The sequence below is a fragment of the Ochotona curzoniae genome, unplaced genomic scaffold, assembly GCF_017591425.1.
Source record: "Ochotona curzoniae isolate NIBS_2020 unplaced genomic scaffold, NIBS_Ocur_1.0 scaffold_2453, whole genome shotgun sequence".
Classification (NCBI taxonomy): Eukaryota; Metazoa; Chordata; class Mammalia; order Lagomorpha; family Ochotonidae; genus Ochotona; species Ochotona curzoniae.
The window spans coordinates 17,364,426-17,384,439 of record NW_024467094.1 but is presented as its reverse complement, the minus strand read 5'-3'; positions in this window follow the sequence as shown (position 1 = coordinate 17,384,439).

Genomic DNA, 20,014 nt, shown 5'->3' with positions numbered 1-20,014 from the left:
GGATTGTTTGCATATGTGAAATTCATGAGCCTGAACATCTAAACTGTTTGCACTTGACTATAGATCAGAAATTGTACTTCAATATAAAGTAAGCGGAAAAAGTACAGCATTATTTTGATTACATTTACTCACTTTTTAATGTGTACATTGATATTTTACTAGTGATTAATATATTCCTTTCTTCATTTCTTCAAATCAAGTGGCTTTTCGTTTTCACTGATTCTGAAGTGATATTCATTTACCTCATGTATTTTCCAAATACATACAAACTTTTAATGAAAAAAATTTGCCAGTGTGGGACCTAAGGGTGTCAGCAGAAAGAAATTTGAGGTGCTCCAGGATGCTGGTTTGTAATCATTTTAAGGGTGATCTCCAGCCAGGTGCATCCTGTGGCACTGATCTAGGAGGGGCTGTTTTGATCTAAATGTCACTTTTTTTGTATATTTTCATTGATAAGTAAAGTTGTTATCTTAAGTAACACCCCAGGACTTCATTAATTTCTGCTCTGAGTTGTCTTCACGTGGAAAGCGCAGCCACAACAGAAAACAGAGATAGTTGTAAAAACAATTGTTGAGAATAAAAAAGGGATCATAAAAATGAAGGGAATTATACATTAAGCAGCTTGGGTCTAATTCTATTTTAGCCAGTAACTAGATAATAACTTGCTCAGTGTGACCATGGGCACGTTTCTTGACCTTGAGTTTTATGATCTTCATCCATAATGTATGGGATCTGACGACAAATAGTTTTCTATCTTCCGATAGCTTTGCGGACTGGTGATGGATGACTAGAACATTTTGTTGACAAAACAAAATAGTGAAGTCTTACCTTAAGTTAGCGAATATGGTACTGTTATTGATTAGTGATGCCTATTACAGATATGGCACTACAGAATTACCATAAAGAGAATAAGAGGATACTTCAACAAAATTGAAATTCATGCATAGCTTGTTCATATACATTTTCCATGAACTTCCTGAAAACTTCCATATTCATGGTTTTTAACCTTTTGCACTAAAAAATTAAGTTATTTTCCAATTCTGTTTCCTGTGAGCTTTTTGAAGTCCCTTCTTATCTGACAAGGTTGTTATTTCTAGATTCAGTAGCACTTACGCTCTTCTATAATTGGCTTTGTCTGTAACTGCAAAGCACCAGACCAGAAGTGAAGATGTTAGGAATTGTCCTGAGAGAAACTGAAAAGATTCAAGGCTGAAAATATGGACTTGGATCCTGGGAACCCTAGTGAATATATGTGACAGGACAGTTAGCTTCTCCATATACAAATGTTATTTTTTTGTCTTTCATTTTCTTGCATGAAAATAGAATTTATTGTAAATATTGAATTGTCTGACACACACCAAAAAATTACTTTGAAGAGTAAGTGGATATGGTAAGTCATCAGCTACCACCAAGAATCAAGTTCAGAAGGTAAGTGGAGATCGACGTGTTGCGAGGATGGGCCTCTGGAAATGTATGCAGTGAGACGAAGGAAGAGAAACCCTCCCAGAAACCAGAGAAAGGGAGGTGCTGGCATTGCAGGGAATTCAACGCAAAAGATAATAGCAACCTCATTATTATCTCACGTGAAGGAAAAACTCATTCACAATGAGCAGCAACCAAAGGAAATCAGAAGGGTGGGGCTGGTGGCTTCCTCCTCCCATTCTGTAAGCTGAAAACTCAGGCAGCATCTCTTTGACAGTAACCTTGAGATGGGATTGTATGGGTTATGTCTCCTGTTAGGACCACTACTCTAGTTCAATGTTCACATTTACAGATGTATAAACTGAGGCACATGGTGAGAAAATGGTTTTCCCAAAATCCCTTAAGAATTAAATGAAGAATGGAAACCATTCTGTGCTGTCCAGACCAGCTTAGGAACTGTGAAACACTTCTAGGAGGTGCCTGCCCTTACGGACATTCCTACCCTAAAATATCAAACTCTTCACATAGAAACAATCCACTCATTTTGAAAAGTATGTTCTACTCTCGTTCTAGAACGGTGGCTCTACATGGTTTTGTAATATTTGTTGTACTCCCTAGCAATCTAAGAAAAATGTATTTTATTGCTTTTGTTCAAATAATCCCTACAAAGTCACCACTGGTGTTTATCTAAATGTCAGTCAACGATAAAAACAACATCCTCATTAGGTTCCTCCATGTTAGCTCAAGAAAGTTGAAAATTATTAGAAAATTTTCAATAGGCACAGCTGTTCATTTCCACATGGGTAATATTTTTATTCCAGTATCTCTTAAGATTACAATTAAGTTAATGAAGACTAACAATCTGTTGAGCAATATAAAAAAGGCTTTACACATTGAAATCCCTACATCACACAGAGTAGCCACTGTTGTTGGCATCACCACCCTTTTAGAAATTTGAGAACAAATACATTTGTCTACTTTGAATGAGACATGTTTTACCATGATCATATAAAAAATAAGTTCATGTTATTCTACATAATATGTTTTTCTACATGTTATTCTTTTTTTTTAAAGATTTATTTTATTTTTATTGGAAAGGCGGATATACAGAGAGGAGAGACAGAGAGGAAGATCTTCTGTCCGATGATTCACTCCCCAAGTGAGCGCAACGGTCGATGCTATGCCAATCCGAAGCCAGGAGCCTCTTCCGGGTCTCCCACAAGGGTGCAGGGTCCCAAAGCTTTGGGCCGTCCTCGACTGCCTTCCCGGGCCACAGGCAGGGAGCTGGAAGGGAAGCAGGGTCGCCGGGATTAGAACCGGCGCCCATATAGGATCCCGGGCGTGCAAGGCGAGGACCTTAACCACTTGCACCACCGCGCCGGCCCTACATGTTATTCTTTAAAAAGTTTTTTATTTGTCTGAGAGGCAAACACACAGCTCCCATATACTTATTCACTCCCCAAATGTCTACTGTATCTGAGATTGGGCTAGGTCACACCCAGGGACCTGAGACTTTATCACAGTCTCCAAGTAGGTGTCAGGGACCCCAAGCACTTGGACTGTCCTCTATGGTTTCTTGTGCATGTTAGTGGGAAGCTGGATGGGAGATGGAGTGACTGGGACTCTCCAAGTTGGACTCACAGGTGACAGGGCATTGCAGACAGTGGCTTAACCCACCACACTACAGAATTGACTCCTTTGGGAGCTTGTAATTGCATGAGGTATGAGGGAGATTTACGGGAGCCTCCTGGGTGGTGGCTCCTGGCACAGAAATATATAAGATTTACTTCGTTGATTTTTGCTGTAGAAAAATATCCCTCCCATAAACAATGAGTAAGGGCCCAGGCATTTGCTCTACATTTCATAGGAAATATCTGGGCTTGATGCTTAGCTGCAACTTCTGATGCCAACTTCCTGCTAACACAGAGCTTCTGGAGAGCAGCGGTGACTGATTATGTATCCTGTAGCTCGGTTCCTGCCACCTACATGGGCGATAGCTCCCATGTAGGGATTGTGTTCCCAGCTCCCAGCTCTGGCCCCTGGCCAGTCCTGGTGATTGTGGGCATTTGGGCAGTGACCCAGAAGCAAGGAGCTCTCTGCCTCTGTTTTTGCCTGCCTGTCTGTCTCACTTCCCCCTTCTCAAATAGGTAAGGAAATAAATCAAGTAAGTAGTTTTATAAAGTCCCAAGATCAGCTTATTTAAATTTTTATTGAGAGTGGAAATCTTCACGTGCATTCTCAGTAGTTTCATTTTGTCTTGTAAACTATCCAATCATTTCCTTAGCTCAGAATTTTATTATTAATACAGAAGTCAGAGAAGGGCAAACAGCCGCACTTGAGATTTCCTCTAGCAGAAAGGAACTTAAGCCATTCACAAAAGCATCTGGGACTGTCCCCTGCCCCTGCATCAAGCAATAGGGCTGCATATACTTAAGTTTTGTTATGAATTAAGTTTAGAAAAACTCAAACTTCATGCACAAGTTCCTGCAAGTTATCTCTCAGGACACTGTAATTCTCAGAGATGTGGCTTGATATAATACTGCATCAGGAGGAAAGAAATAACTGCATAGTAAAGTTAGTTGTGGGGAGCTGCTGTGGTTAGTAGAAACACAGAGGAAATCCTGTCTCGCCCACTAAATCCTGTTCATGTTTGAGTTGGAGGAGATACTGGAGCAAAAAGGGCAAATGTCAACCCCAGAGGATTTTTGGAAAAGATGGTGAGCTCTTATCTGGTCTGTGAGATATAGTGTTGATTCTGTTATTAAGACACTGCTTGGAATGCCTGTATTTCATAGCAGAGTGAGTGCCTAGCTTCTATCCCCGACTCTGTTCTCCATGCTGGCTTCATGCTAATGTGTACCCTGGAAGGCAGCTAATAATGGTTCGAAGTAGCTGTGTCCCTGACACACATGTGGGAGACTTGGGTTGAGTTCTGGGTTCCTGGCTTCTGCTTGGCCTAATCCTGGCTTTTGTAGATATCTGGGGAAGTTAAGCAGTAGAGGATAGGAAATTAGGAGATCACTCTATCTCATCTGTCTCTCTGTCTCTCTCTCTCTGTCTCTCCTCTCTCCTCCCTTTCTCTCCTTCTACTCTCTCTCTCTCTCTCATACATAAAATAAACAAAGAAGTTGTTTTTCCATTTTAAAGGAACAGCAATGTGATTCTTCACTGATATCCTCCAAGGATGCAGGATGAAGGGGAGAGCCCAGCTTTGTGACATGCGGACTGTTTCTAGGCTGGAAGACACCTGTGCTCCCTCTGGCTCATTTTTCACAGTGATTTCCTTCTAGAAAGGTGTGCGCTCTGAGATCTGAGCATGCGGGGCCTCACGGCTTGGCAGGGAAGAGCTCTTTGCTGCTTCATTCTAGGATAGGAAGACTGATTGTGAAGATAAGACTCTGGCGCCAGACAGCCAAGATTTGGGTGTCCCTTATAGTTCTCTGCATTTTAGTTTCTGTATCAGTAAAATAGATGTAAATTACTCAAGTTGACACAGGAAAAAGTCACTGAGTTTTTAGTATATGTAATTATCTACTACATTAGGCATTATGAATACTGATAATTACAATAAAAGGAATGTGGTGATCACAGAATGTTAGGAAGAAATCTAGGATATAGACCACTGGACAGACTCCCTTAGTTGTCTTCATGCTTCCCTACGGAGCCATGTAGAAGAGACAGCCCTTCAGGAATGCCAGGATGCAAAGAAAAAGTAAGAGACTCCTGGAAATGGACATATGGGCTCCCAAGATTCTCACATGAACCAAGAGTGCTCAGTGCTCTGGGTCCCAGAAAGGATGGGAGAAACGCCCCAGGCAGGGGAGACACTGATGCCCATGTTCCCCTGGGACTTCACAGTCTGCACCGGCAAGGCCCTGTGGCTTTGAAACTTCCCTTCACCTGGTTTGAGTTTTACTCTGGATTGAGAAACCTCAGTGTGAAGAGGTGAAATGAACTTCTGAGTGCCCAGGTTTGCAGTTCTCTTCAGCTACCTGGGTACAGGTCATTATGCCTTCTTCCCTTCTGTGATTTGTTAGTTATCAGTTATCTAATGCTGATGAGGAAAATCACCTGGAGTCTAGGAGCTGGTGAATTGGAGGAGTGTGGTCTGGATCTCATGTTCCTAGTGGTCATGGATGGGTTAGCATCAGGAAGTGGATGGGCACTTCTGCACTGGACACTGTGTTCTGTGATTCTCAGGCATGTAGAAAGGTCAAGGTAGAAAAATACCATGCGAAACCATGATGTATTCTTTAGCTTTGTCACAGTCTAGGAACAGCAGAAAGATATATAAGAAGAATGAGAGGAAGTGCTTCACACACAGATGGTCCACAGTGACCCAGGACTGGTGAGCCATCAGTGACACTGCATAGGAGTTAGCGCAGACATGAGAAAGACCATGATGAAAGCTGCTGACAGTGGAATCAGAATCCAAATGTGGAAGTACAAGGGAAGTTCATTTTGTATCTCACATTCTGATCTCAGGATAGAAGCTCTGGGACCCAGGATAACTATTTAAAACCCACCACTCAACATTCTGACTCAGGATCTTATAATAAGATCTGGGAATAAATGTTTTCAAAAACCTGGTGATTTTGACCTGCAGGCAATTGATCTAGTGTCAAAATGTTTTCATACATGGAAGAAAAATGGTTTGCACAAGTTCAGTAGATTTAGTGCAGCTGCATTGCCAAAACAGAAAGCTGGGGAGTCTCTCAGACACTCCAAGGTCCCTGATGCTCTGAGTTGACAGGCTCATGCTAAGGTTTGGAGGACAAAGAAGCTGAGGACATGTTCCACATGAAGAGCTGTGGTATTACAAAGGGAGTGCAAGCACATTTTATTTGAGGTCAGACACATGGGATCTGCCTCACCACTCCTTGCCTAGTACCATTGTCCACCCTCTGCCTCAGGCTTGCCTAGTGCCAGAGAGTCTTCTGAGTGTCAATGTGTACAACATCTTAGTCAACTTCATTCAAATTTACTATGTGCTTCTACAAACGGTTGGAGTTTCATGGTTTGCTCCTGATTGGTGTAGGAAAAGAGGTACCTACACTAGCCGGGGCCAGCTCTAGCTGATTGTTAGGACTACTGGTGTGTTTTGGGGGTCTTTGAGGCTAAGTCTGTGTATAGGTAGGCAATGCTTGAAGCAGAGGTAGGTTCCCAGTAACCCAGGTTCCTGGCTAGTACACCGACACAAGGTTGAAAAACCTTCCCTCCGACTCTCCCTCAAGTAGGGCCCCAAGAGACACGGCCCCTAGAGCTTGGAGACTCCTGAGCAAAACCATCTGTCAGATCCCTTCAGTTCCTGCCTGTGACACAGTACTATCCCCCATTTGGATGGGAAAGACCCAGGGAGGTATTCCAGAAGGCAACTGCAATTGATTTGGTGGGAGAGAGAGCGTGGTGGGCAAGAGAGGAAAGGTGTAACTGTAGGACAAAGCTGAACAATAACTGAAGCCCTTGGGTCCCAGGAAGCTGAAACCAAGCACGTAGAGCAGCCTCATCTGATCTGAATCTGAAATATCAAAAAAAAAAAAAAATTGGGATCATGATCCTCACTTCTCAAAACTGTACCACCAGCCCCCGCCACCTGTTAGCTTTATCTTCCCAACTTCATGTTGCCCCAAAGAAAATTTAGTTGCCTAATTCTATAAACCAAAATATTCTTGACAATCCCGGCATCATGAGATAGTCTGGAGTGAGCATGTCATCAAAGCTAGTATCCAAGAAAGAGCCCAGAGATTGGATCTTGTAGCCTGGACTTTAGACCAGAGAGTTGATCATTTAACGCCCTCCTAAAACACATTTTTTTTTTAAAGAAAAGATTTATTTATTTGTTTACTAGTTTGAAAAGAAAGAAAGAGAAAAGGAAGGGAAGAGTGAGGGAGGGGAAGGAAAGAAAGGAAGAAGAGAGAGAGAGAATCTCACACTTACTATAAATTCAATTTCAAAGTTGCCATATTAGCCATCATTAGGCCACAATGAAACCAGGATCCAGGAACTGTATCCAGGTCTTTCACATGTGCAATAGGAACCCAAACACTTGAGCTATTGTCCACTACCTTCCTAGGTGCATTTTTAGGAAGCTGGATCAGAAGAGAAGCCTGAACTTAAGATGGCACTCAGATATGAGATGCTGGGGTCCCAAGCTAACAACTTAACCCACTATACCACAACACCAGACCCTACATTTCTCATTTATAAAGTACAGAGTTTTGGACCTGGCACAGTAGCCTAGCTGCTAAGTCCTCGCCCTGCACACACCAGGATCCCATATAGATGCCGGTTCTAATCCTGGTAGCTCCACTTCCCATCCAGCTCCCTTCTTGTGGCCTGGGAAAGCTGTTGAGGACAGCCCAAAGTCTTGGGACCCTGCACCCGTGTGGGAGACCTAGAAGAAGCTCTGGTCACCTGGCTTTGGATCAGCTTAGCTCTGGCTGTTGTGGCCACTTTCAAAGTGAATCAGCAGACAGAAGATCTTCCTCTCTGTCTCTCCTCCTCTCTGTATATCTGACTTTCCAATAAAAATAAATAAATCTTTAAAACATGTAGAGTTTTAGAGGACTGACACTGATTGCCCTGGAGGTGGTTTGCATTGCTTTAGAGAGGTGGCTCATCTGCCTGAGCTAGCACCTGGGAGCTCAGGTGACTGCTGCTACAGCAGCCACAGCGATCTTCACATTGGAAGATGAGATTTGGAGGTTTCTGGGTTGGACCGCTTAGCTCCTTCAGCTGCTTTATCTGATTTTATAGTCATGATTTGTCTGTATTGAGGAGAGAAATTAAACAGACAAAAGGGAGTTTCTTGGCAGGATCATGGTCAAGGGGTGACAAAAATGAGATCTGAAATCTGCAGAGTAGACAGCAGACACCAGGGGAGTTTCCAGGAATGGGAAAGAGGAACCAGTTGTCAGGAACTCGGCACATTTTCCATCTGGCTGAGAATAATGGGGTCAAATAGACAAAAAGGCAGGTATCTTCAGTCTAATTACAAGAAATGCTCAGAATTGCATCATCTTATGACTCCACTTTCTCTGGGTGGGAAATATCTTCTTTAGAAAGCAAACCGTTGGACCCGGCATGGTGGCCTAGCGGTTAAAGTCCTCACCTTGAGTGTGCCGGGATCCCATACGGGTGCTGGTTCTAATCCCGGTAGCCCCGTTTCCCATCCAGCTCTCTGCTTATGGCCTGGGAAAGCAGTCAAGGATGGCCCAAAGCCTTGGGACCCTGCACTTGAGTGGAAGACCTGGAAGAAGTTCCTTGCTCCTGGCTCCGGATCAACACAGCACCGGAGTTGCAGTCACTTGGGGAGTGAATCATCAGATGGAAGACCTTCCTCTCTGTCTCTCCTCCTCTCTGTATATCTGACTTTGCAATAAAAATAAATAAAATCTTAAAAAAAAGAAAAGAAAGCAAACACTTGTCCTTAGAGAGAACAGCAGATCTGGAGTGCTAAATTAGAACTTGGGTTCAGTGAGGGGTACCCTACGTTGTAACACCCTTGGGTCTTAGCATCAAAGGATATCTGACACATGGAGATCTTGGGCTGTTGTACCTGTTATGTTTCATTTGAGCTGTCATAGTCCTTAACCCTAGTGAAGATAAAAGGAAATATCAATATACCCAAAGGCCAGCGGAGTACACTGCGTGATGTAAGAACTGAGGGATCCAGACAACAACACAATGTAAAATGTACTGATCCAGGAAAAATCCCTCCGCACAACACATATATGACAGGGTATCTGGTGTAGAGGTAAAGGACAAGGAAGGACTCCAGCCCAGACCTGGTTTGTACTTACTGAAGTTTGACTTTCCCTGGCGGCCACTCTGTGCAGGGCAGGGCATTCCTTACTATAAACCTCTGAAGAAAATCATTGCTTCAAACACCAGTGTGAAGGCATTTCAGATGTTTGTCCAGTTATCCCTACACACTGCTTTTATCCCTGCTCCTGACTTGGCTCTTGCTGCTCCTCGCCAGCAGCTCCTCAAATGCTTGTTTTTTGTTCCCCACTATTCCAAACGGGGAGAATTTGTCTGCCTCCCTACATTATTCAAATTTTATACTACACAGCAGCCCTTCTGCCATTCTAGTTGTACATTTCTCATCTTCAATGGTAAATCTACCAGGCCAATGGATGATGTTTTACTCAAACTCCCCAACAATCAGCTCTCAACAGTCATCACCAAAACTCTGTAAATAAAGACAAGGGCCCTTCCCAGAGGGAACTGTGCATCCGTGCTGGATGTTAGATAAATATGTCAGGGGATATGACCTTCAACTGACTTTCCTCAAAGTGAAACCTTTTAGTACGCCTGTCTTGGGAGCAGGAAAATTGCCCACCTGTGTCTACTTGACAGCCACCCTGTGCTTGTCAAATACCAGGTCTGGAAGAGGGTGAAGAGGACTCACAGTTAAACCTCAGTCTCACCTCTGGGAACAGTAGGATAACACCAAGGTGAGGGTTAACTGGATTGCACATAAGCACCTCTTTTATCAGCGATCAGTAGCAATCACTAAGTTCTCAGTGTAATAGTCAACACGTTTATGGAACATCAAAAGAAATATGGCCAAGGGACACTGGGAAGGGACTAATGTACATGGCAATGGAACTCTTACAATTTCTCCCGAATGACTCAAGCCTCTAAGCTGAGACATGTTATAATGGAATGGTTTTCAAAGAAATGACTAATGTTACATAAAAGTAGTAGTGAGGCATGACAGACAGAGGGAAGAAATCCAAGGTCTTGTAGCAAGGTCAGATAGTTGGAGTCCTCTGTGCTGCACAGAAATGTGACTCAGAAATGGTTATAGGGACAGCAGTGTCTGTCTGAGTAACAACAGTGCTGTAACTGGGCAACTGTCCAGTGACCTCAGGCAGCCAGTCTGATATTTTCATTGGCAAATCTCCTCCTGAGATTTCAACTTGATGCCACCTGCCATCTTCAGCCAATGCTTCAGATGATCTGGACTTGGAGGCTGCTCTGGCACCTCCTCTGGGGAGGAAGTGACTCAACTCTTTCTGTATCTTTTCTGTCCTGGTGACTTTAATGTATATCCACTCTTGCTAAAGAATAAGGAAACTGGGTTAAAGATAATTCTGACAGATGCTGGAAATGGGCACCCTCTTGTGGGATCAGATCTCCTAGTTTCCCACTTGGTCCCCAGGGATATAGAACAATCAGACAGTTAATCAGGCAGGACTAAACCTGGAATCTGCATCCAGATTTGTACTCTGTCTTTCAGATTTTCACAAAAACCTATTGCTCAAGAACACCAACAAAATACTTAAAACCACATGGACTTTGAGGGGGTCCATGTGTCTCAATGCTCGGATCACCTGACCCCATCTCATGAGCCTTCTGCTATTGTAAACTTTCTTATGCTGGTTCTCAATTTCCACAGAAGAGAACCAGCCAGGATTTACTCCTGACCTTTTCTACTGTTGTTTGCAGTTCCTTGGAAGAAACATGTTACCAAGTCATTCTCCTGTGGATACTGGCATTGCAAAAGCTTTGAGCATTGAGCATTGCATTCAATAAATGACAATGGTTGTTTTGTTGTTCATGTTCTCCATGCCTAGAACTATGGAGTTGATTTATGTGATTGACTTTAAGCCTTCTGATCAATCCCTGAGATAAGCACAGCTTTTACAGTGCTCATTACAAAGATAAAAGTACTGAGGCTTAGCGAAGCTCAATGCCTCCCTCTCACGGGAGAGCCCGTGAACATGCCCTTTAAGTAGGTCTAACATCCATATGCCTTTATTTATACTTCTGGCTATTATTTCATATAAGCCTCTGGTGGCTGGCAGCTTTGTCCATACCTTACCAGCAAGACTTAAACAATTTGGAGAGCTATTCAGAATGGAGCAGTTCTAGAAGGTAAAATAAGTTCCTCTAGTCCCACTTTCTGATTCACTAGTTAGAAACTTTGAAGAGAGATCATTTAGAATCTGTGCTATTTGACTTGTCCCTGGTGATTATAATGTGAATGAATGATGAGAAGTTGTCTGTCTAGAACATGTCTAGAAGCTATCTATCTATCTATCTTTTAAGAACCTGTTTTTTGATGGGTGGGGGTGGGGGTAAACTAAACCCCAAGATAAAAGCATGAGTTTCCCCAAAGGTGATCTTTCAAATTAGCTGCTGCACAAATCCAGGAGCCATACACCCTGGTGCCGTGTCTTGTGATAAATGCTAGGCTGCTCTGCCTAGAGCCCTTCCTAGGAGTCAGCATCAGCACCAAGACAATCACCCATGGTCAGCAGCATTGGTAGCCAACAGGTCTCCACTGATTATTCCACATGAATTGCCCTTGGCTACAGACGACTGCCTCCCTCAAGGCCACACCCACCAAGGTGGATCAGCCCACATAGTGCTTTCCTGATGGAGGCACGAGAAGCATTAGTGATGTTATCTTTATTTTGGAAAATCCTGAAGGGGTAGTCCAGAGCATCTTATAGGCTTAAGCATCCCCACTGAAATAAAAGATTAATCTGTATAGTTCATACCTCCAGCGGTTAAACAGGAAATATGGCACCTGGCAGGCAGCATTTCTGCCCCACATACACTTCGAGCAGGAATGGGCTGAGATGCAAGTGAGCCTGCAGCTTGGGCTGAGGTGGACTTTACTGTATTCACAGTAACTGTGTCTGTGGAATCTCTGATGCTATAGAAGAAGCTGGGATCTAGGCAAAAAATCAGCATGTGAAGAGAAGAATTGATTGAAAGACAATTCCTAATATATTGGACTCTTGCACAGATCATGGGAAACTGAGTACCATAGTAGCTAACAGCCCATCACAAGCTGAGTTCCAGCAGACTCACTGAATCACATTGCCAGGGGGGTACCACAGCAGTGCACTGTGAAATGAAACAGCCAATTGGAACCGGACAAAGGCAAGACGCAGTATGTCAGAGGAACAGGTGACTCAGACTTCCACACCAGTCACTCTGCCATCCCACTCATTCAGTTCTCACATGACTATCTGATGGAGCTAAAGAAAAGCTAAACTTGGTTCACAGACGGTTCAGCTCTACGTGTGGACACAGCTGAGAACTTAGTTTTTCTATGGATCAACTCAGAGTGACCTTGAATGACAATGCTTGGGAGCAATCATATGTATGGATAGAACATGGAAAATTCTCCTGGTCTTCTGTTCATGTAGAAATACAGGTAGGCAGAGGTTAGAAAGCAGTCATAGGGCCCGGCATGGTGGCACAAGTGGTTAAGGTCCTCGCCTTGCACACCCGGGATCCCATATGGGCGCCGGTTCTATCCTGGCAGCCCCGCTTCCCTTCCAGCTCCCTGCCTGTGGCCCGGGGAAAGCAGTCGAGGACGGCCCAAAGCTTTGGGACCCTGCATCCGTGTGGGAGACCCGGAAGAGGCTCCTGGCTTCAGATTGGCATAGCATCGGCCATTGCACTCACTTGGGGAGTGAATCATCGGACGGAAGATCTTCCTCTCTGTCTCTCCTCTCTGTATATCCGCCTTTCCAATAAAAAAATAATAAAAATAAATCTTAAAAAAAAAAGAAAGCAGTCATATATCATGCAGCAATTTCTCACCTTTTGAGAAATATGCTGTTCAGTTATTTCGTCATGACATGGACATCTGAGTGTGCTTTCCAAGCCTACAAGTACGGCCTATTGCACACCACAGGGTAGATGGGGCAGCCTAGTGTTCTGCCACTGTTCTTGCCTGATTTACTCAGATAAACAAATTTCCTCCCCATTCAGTTTATGTCATTTCCAAGTATTCTCCCATTGGCTTCACATTAACATTTGAATAAAACTCACCACCACTATTATGTTACATGATCAGTAAGTAATTCTTGAATCATTTAAGATAGCCAGAGGTGGTGGCAGCTCCAATATCAAGGTCAAGTCTAACATTTTCTTTCATTATTGCAAGCAAGCATTTTACTTTGGCCATGGTCAATCTGGTGCTGAAAGAGATCAGCGTCTATGTTTGTCTTAGGATTATAGTTCATTAGACCTTTATCTACAGGCTCTTGTCAAAACTCCGTTAGTTTCATGATATCCTTGACAGCTTCCATCACCTATTCTTTCACTGAAGATTGTTGATACAGTGGAATGGCACATGCCTGACCAATGAACAAGAATCACTGCCGATTTTCTACCTTCATAGTCCTTGATCACTTTCAATTTCGTTTCCCAGCCACTAACAAGACCTTTTACTGGAAATATCAGCAGTGGATTTTGTGTGGTAAGAGGACTTTATGAATAAAACAGCACAAGACTAAATCAAGCACAAGAGAAAATGATGCAATCAAAATGCATTAAACATGAGGCTAGGCCGTTGCTAGCTTTGCACAACACTCTGCGTCACAATAAACTTTTTTTAAAAGCAGGAGTGTATGCTAATATAAAGGGTGTAGGTACAGCAAATACATACATAGTACCATAGTTTCTATGTTATTATCAACTATTGTGAATATACATACAAGCATGCCTCAGAAATACTGCAAGTTTTGCTCTAGGCCATCACAATAAAGCAGCTTTGGAATAGGAGGATTTTGTTTTGTTTGTTTTCCAAGGTATACATGTTACATTTTATACTATGCTAGAGTCTATGCTATATATACTATACTATTTATACTATGCTAAGTATGCAATAGCATTTGATCTAAAAAAAGGGGCACATATCTTGACTGAAAATACATTACTACTCAAAATTGCTAACCACCATTGGAAGTTTCAGCGAATTGCAATCATTTTGCTACTGGAGGGTCTTGCATGAATGTTGGTGGCTGTTTCCTGATTAGAATGGGGTTAGTTAAACATTAGGGTGACTGTGGCAATTTCTTAAAAGAAAACTGAAATTTTCTGTATCACTTCATAAAATACTTCTCTGCAGCATGAATGCTGCTTCCTAGCATTTCACTTATAGTAGAACTTCCTTAAAAATTAGATTCAATCATTTAGAACCTTGTGCTGCTTTATCAATGAAGTTTATGTGATATCTGAAATTCCTTGTCGCCATTTCAACACTGTGCACAACCTCTTTGCCAAGAGTAGTCTCTGTCAAGAAACTGACTTCTTTGTTCATCCGTAAAAATCAACTTCTCATCTGTTAAAATCTTGTCATGAGATGTCATCACTTCAGTGACATCTATGGCCTCCACTGTGAATAATGCCAGTTCTCTTGCAAATTTTATCTTAACATCAGTTACCTCCTTCATTGAAGTCTTGAATTCCTTAAAGCCATCCATAGCAACTGGTTATAATTTTTGCCAAACATCAATGAATACTGATGTTTTCGTTTTCTCCCATGAATCATGAATGTTCTGGAGAACATCTGGAATGGTGAGTCCTTTCTAGAAGATTTTCAATTTGCTTTGTGCAGATCAGTCAGAGAAATCACACTCATGACAACAATAGCACCACACAATGTTCTTCTTAAACGAGACTTTGAGGTTGAAGTTGCTCCTTGAGCCATAGCTGCAGCATGGATACTGCGTTTGCAGGCGTGTGCACCACCGTGATCTCATTCTACATCTCTATTCAAGTTCTCAGGTGACCAGTTGCACTGTCAATGAGCAGTGATGTTGCAAATGGGATCTTTTTTTTTTTTTTTCTGAGTTGTGGACCTCAGCAGTGGGCTAAAAATATTCAGGAAACAATATTGTGAATAGATGTTGTGTCATCTAAACTTTGTTTTTCTTCATTTACAGAGCACAGATAAAGTTCAATTTCATTCTCGGGGCACCTGGAGTTTTCTGAATGATAACTAATCATCGGATTCACTGTAAGACCACCAGAGGCATTAGCCTCTAACCAGAGACTCAGCCTGTGCTTGGGCACTTTGAAGCCTGTCATTGGCATTGACTTTTCTCTTGATCTGAAGGTCTAAAGAGACTCTTCCCCAGTTAAGATTACATCATCTGCACCAAGAATTTCTTGCTCAGCAGAACCACCTTCATCAATGATGTTAGCTAGAGCTTCCAGATTACTTGCTGCAACTTCTGCATCCACATTTGCTGCCTCATGTTGCACTCTGATGGTACGGTGGCTTCATTCCTTAAACCTCGTGTCTTCTGCTATTTGCTCATCATTCTCAGCCTGCATATAGGACTGGAGAAATTCATGGCCTTGCTCTTTATTAGGTGTATCATCTGGGAATGTTATGGCTGGTTTCATTTTTTGTCCAAACCAATAAAACTTCCCCATTCTACCACTACCACAGAAATAGGAATATGTTCACTGGAGAAGTCTTTTCAATTTCTTTCAAGAATTTTACCTTTGAATCACAGTTTGAAAGTTTGGTACAAGAGGCTTTATTGACTTTCTATGTGCCCACTAAGCTTAATCCCTTCTAATTTTTGATTGAAAGTGAGAGATATGTAACTACTTCTTTCACTAAAACACTTAAAGGTACAGAGTTATTAATTGGCTTGTTTTCTTTTCCTAAAATGGTTTATTTATTTGAAAAGCAGAGATAGCAAGAGAGAAGGAAAGACACATAGAGATTTTTTTTTTTTTCAATCACTGGTAAACTTTCCAAATAACCACAATGGCCAGGGTTTGAACAGACTGAATCCAAGAGTCAGGAAGTTTATCCAGATCTTCCATGTGGATACAGAGGCAATCTTTCTGCTGTTTTCTCAGGCATATTAGCAAAGAGTTGGATAGGAAGCAGAGTAGCTGGAACCCATATGGGATGTTGGTGTTGCAGGTAACAGTTTAACCAATCTTGCCACAACACCAGTCCAGTTGGCCTTTTTCAAGAACATTTTTGGAGAATAAAGCTCCCAGTGAGATTGACTGGGATCTAGATTGAAACTGCATTAGGGAGATGAGCAGGGAGGGAATGAGCCTTCGACCTCCTCCAGTACACTGTGTACAAACATTTCACCTCACAATTTGCTTCCCAGAGAGACAAGCTGGTGATGTCCATGCTTCCCAGTCGGGATATATGTACCATCAGAGTGCTTAAATAGCTTGAATAATTGTGCCCATATTTTTATGCCCCAGAGGCGCTTAAATTATCCAATTGGAGGCTTATTGAGTTCAAGTTTCCTTGAAAAAGAAGACAGAATATTTGACATTTGGGATATAAAAAAGTTCTGCTCAGATCTTCATAAATGAAGAGTCTTCTTCCCTTTATTCTCCTTTACTAATTCCTTCAAAATCCCAATGAGCTGACCTGAAACCATCCTACAAATAGCACCTACCTCCTGAACATGAACCAGCCTTGATTCTCATATTCATCAGTGGGAGTTGTAACCCATCAGAGACCTGCCCACAGTTTCCCTGCTTGGCCCACTCCCAGTCCTGGATCTTGCCCCTTCCAGGTGGTTTTGTAGTCTAGCTTCACAGAATTTACTCCCAGTCCCAGCACTTGCCAGCTAATGCTGTTGCAAAGCCCAACCCGTCTGCTTTTAGTCTGGTGTATGCATGAACCAGTGGGTTCAGTTGGTTAGTCCAGCCTGGCTCTCCCCTTAACCCAGTCCACATGTATGCTCAACAGATATAGTCCTGTCTGGCCTGGTCTGCTCCAGATCCCAGTTCTCACACTCTCCAGTGGGAGCTGTGGCCCAGCAGGGGAGCCCCAATACTCACCCTCCCCTCTCCAGGTCTCACATATGCTGGTGGATTTGTGGCCCATTCTGGCATGATCTGGTATGGTCTGCCCCCAGTTCCAGCTCATGCTGGTGAGTGAAACAGCCTATCCCAGTTCATCCAGCCACCAGTCCCAGCCCTAACGTGAACCGGCTGGTGTTGCAACCCGATTCAGCCTGTCATGCACCTCATACTGATTCTCAGATCTGCCAACAGGTGTTATGAACTGGCTCAGCCTGGCCTGCCCCAAGACCTGACCCACATGTGTGGGTACCTTAACCTAGCCTGGCCTGGGCTGCTCCCAGCCTTGGTTCTTGTACTCATCTATAGGAATTGTGTCCTGACAGAGGAGTTCCCAAAGCTCCTCTATCAGGCCTCCTCCCAGTGGCAGATCTCACACATACCAGTAGGTCTTTTGCCCAGACTGACTTGGCCCACCTCATGTCCTGGAAAGAATAATGGTCTTGCCTAACTGACCCACACTCAACTCGGTTCTTATTGTCGGATGCTATGGCCCAGCTATGGCCCAGCTGCACCTGGTCCATGCCCAGACCCAGCTCTTGTGTGGTTCAGTGGGTGCTCAGACCTAGTCCAGCCTATCCTATACCCTCCTTGGTTCTCATGAGCAGCAGCAGGTGCTGACTCTAGCCCAGTCTGGCACACTCCAGACCCAGTCTTCACCCATGCTGAAGGGCACTGTAGTCATGCCCAGCCTAAATTGCTGCCCCCATTCTGGCTCTTGTGCTCACCAATGTGAACTATAACCTAGCCAGGGCGTCCTCTTAGCTCCCCAGCCAGGCCTGTTCCCAGACAGATCTTGCACGTGCCAGTGGTTGCTCTGGCTCAACTCGGCATAGCCCACCCCTCGTCTTGACCTTTGCCATCAGATGCTGCAGCCTGACCTGTCCCAGCCTGCCCCAGTCCCAACTCCCACTGATGGGTGCTAGCCCTAACCAGTCTGCACCAATCCCTGGTTCATGCAAACCAGTAGGTAGGATAGCTTAGCCTGGAATGACCTATACTACAACCTGGTTACTGCATATGCCAGTGAGCTTAGGTTAGACTAGCCCTGCCTGGTCTGCCACCCTCCAGAACCAACCCACACACTTGCCAACATGTGGACTATCTTGCTTGACCTTACCAACACCCAGACCTGAATCAAATATTCACTAGCAGGAGCCACAGCTGATCAGTGGAATTTCTCAAGTTCCTCCACCAGGCCCACTCTCAAACTCACTCCCAGACCAAGATCTCACATGTGCCAGTGGGTGTTAGGCCCTTATGCAGCATAGTCTTCTCCCTCCATCCCAGCCTTTATATGAGCTGGTGGATGTTGTGGCCTGGCCTGCCCCGTATTCTATTGTTGAGTGCATCTGCAGGTGTTGCAGCCTGGACCAGCCTGGCCTGTTCCCAGCCCCAAAACCCACGACTGTCGAAGGGTTCCCTGGACATGCCTAGCTCAGCCTGTTACCATCCCAGCTCTTAAGCAAACCAGCAGAAATTGCAGTTCCACAGGGGAAGGCCCACATATCCCCCACAAAATCTGCCCCCAGACTTGATTCTCTTGTGTGCTGGTTAGTGTCATGGCCCAGCCTAATGTGACCCATCCCTGTTTGGACACTCACTGGCAGGTACTATGATTTAGCCCTGCCGGTTAGGCGCCCCTGCCCTAGCTTTTGTGTGCACTGGTATGTGGTGGTCAGCAGTGGCCAATGCTAACCAGCCTAACTCAGGTCTCCCATTTGGGAGGATGCATCAGTCTAATCTAGAAATGTCCTTTGGCTTCCCCCCTCTAAACCACTCAGTCTCAGTCCCCTTGCTTACTTGCAAGTACAGTGGCCTTGTCGGTGAAAATCCCCCAGAAGTCATTCCTCACCTGCAATGTACTCCCTTAGCAGTTCTCCCTCCCTCATATTTTCTTACGCCCTTCTCTGATCTATCCATAGTCCCTGTGTCCAGGAGCACATGAGTTCCCCAGAACTATTTCCCAAGCCCAGTTTTCTGGTGCGATGGCATGCTGGCCTGGAGCTCTTCCTCCCACTAGAGACAGAGACCCAAGATCATAGACAGGTTTCCAGACCCAGTCCTCTGGCACATGTGCAGGTCGGGGACCTTACCTCTCCACTCATCTTGGACATAAGACCCCAGGCACAGCCCACAGGCACACCATGCTATTCTGGGGCCATTTCCTCCCCTCTCCCCACCTGTCCTTGGGACCAAAATACATGCACGATCTCACACCCTGCTCTGACAACCCCCAGCATGAGCAAAACTGAAGCTGTTGGTGGCTCCGGCTCCACAGAGGCAGAAGGAAGCCACTAGCCTACATATGTTTTTCTTATCATTACCTTCTCCACTTCCCAATTATCAATGCTCTAGTTATCTTCCTTGGTGCCTCTTGTGTACACCACAATAGAGCATAATGGGTTCTTCCTTCTCCCCCCACCCAATCTAGTTACTCTTCCTGCAGAACTTCTAGTCATGATGCTTCTCCCCACTGAATCAAAACTTGCAGTGCCTGTTATTAACTGGGGTCATCACACAGTACAGTTTGCCAGGAGCAGTGTTATTCTGAATCTGTAGTTCTAGGAATAATCATTAACAGTGCCATATGTTACTCTACAAAGTTTTCTAATGTTGGTGTTGAAGAATTACCCGTTCACTTATTACCTCGGCTTTCTTAAGGAATATTGACTCCATTGACCTTGACCGCTGGCCTTAACGTTCCGTCTGAGTTTCCCCACCACTTGGCAACATAAACACTGTAATTTCCACATACGCATCAACCCTAACATATTCAGATAGCCTTCCACTCATCTTGTTAAGCACACCATGATTATCCCCCTATGTAGGCATTTTTCTCAAGCAATTTTTATCTTCTTAGACTGAAGCATCTTCTGCAGATGTCCTCCATTTGTGCACTCACCATGTCCCAGTTTAAGTTCCATCTTTCCTGAGTCTGAAGCCTCCGTATAAACATCTTGTCAAGCATCCTACAGCCTCA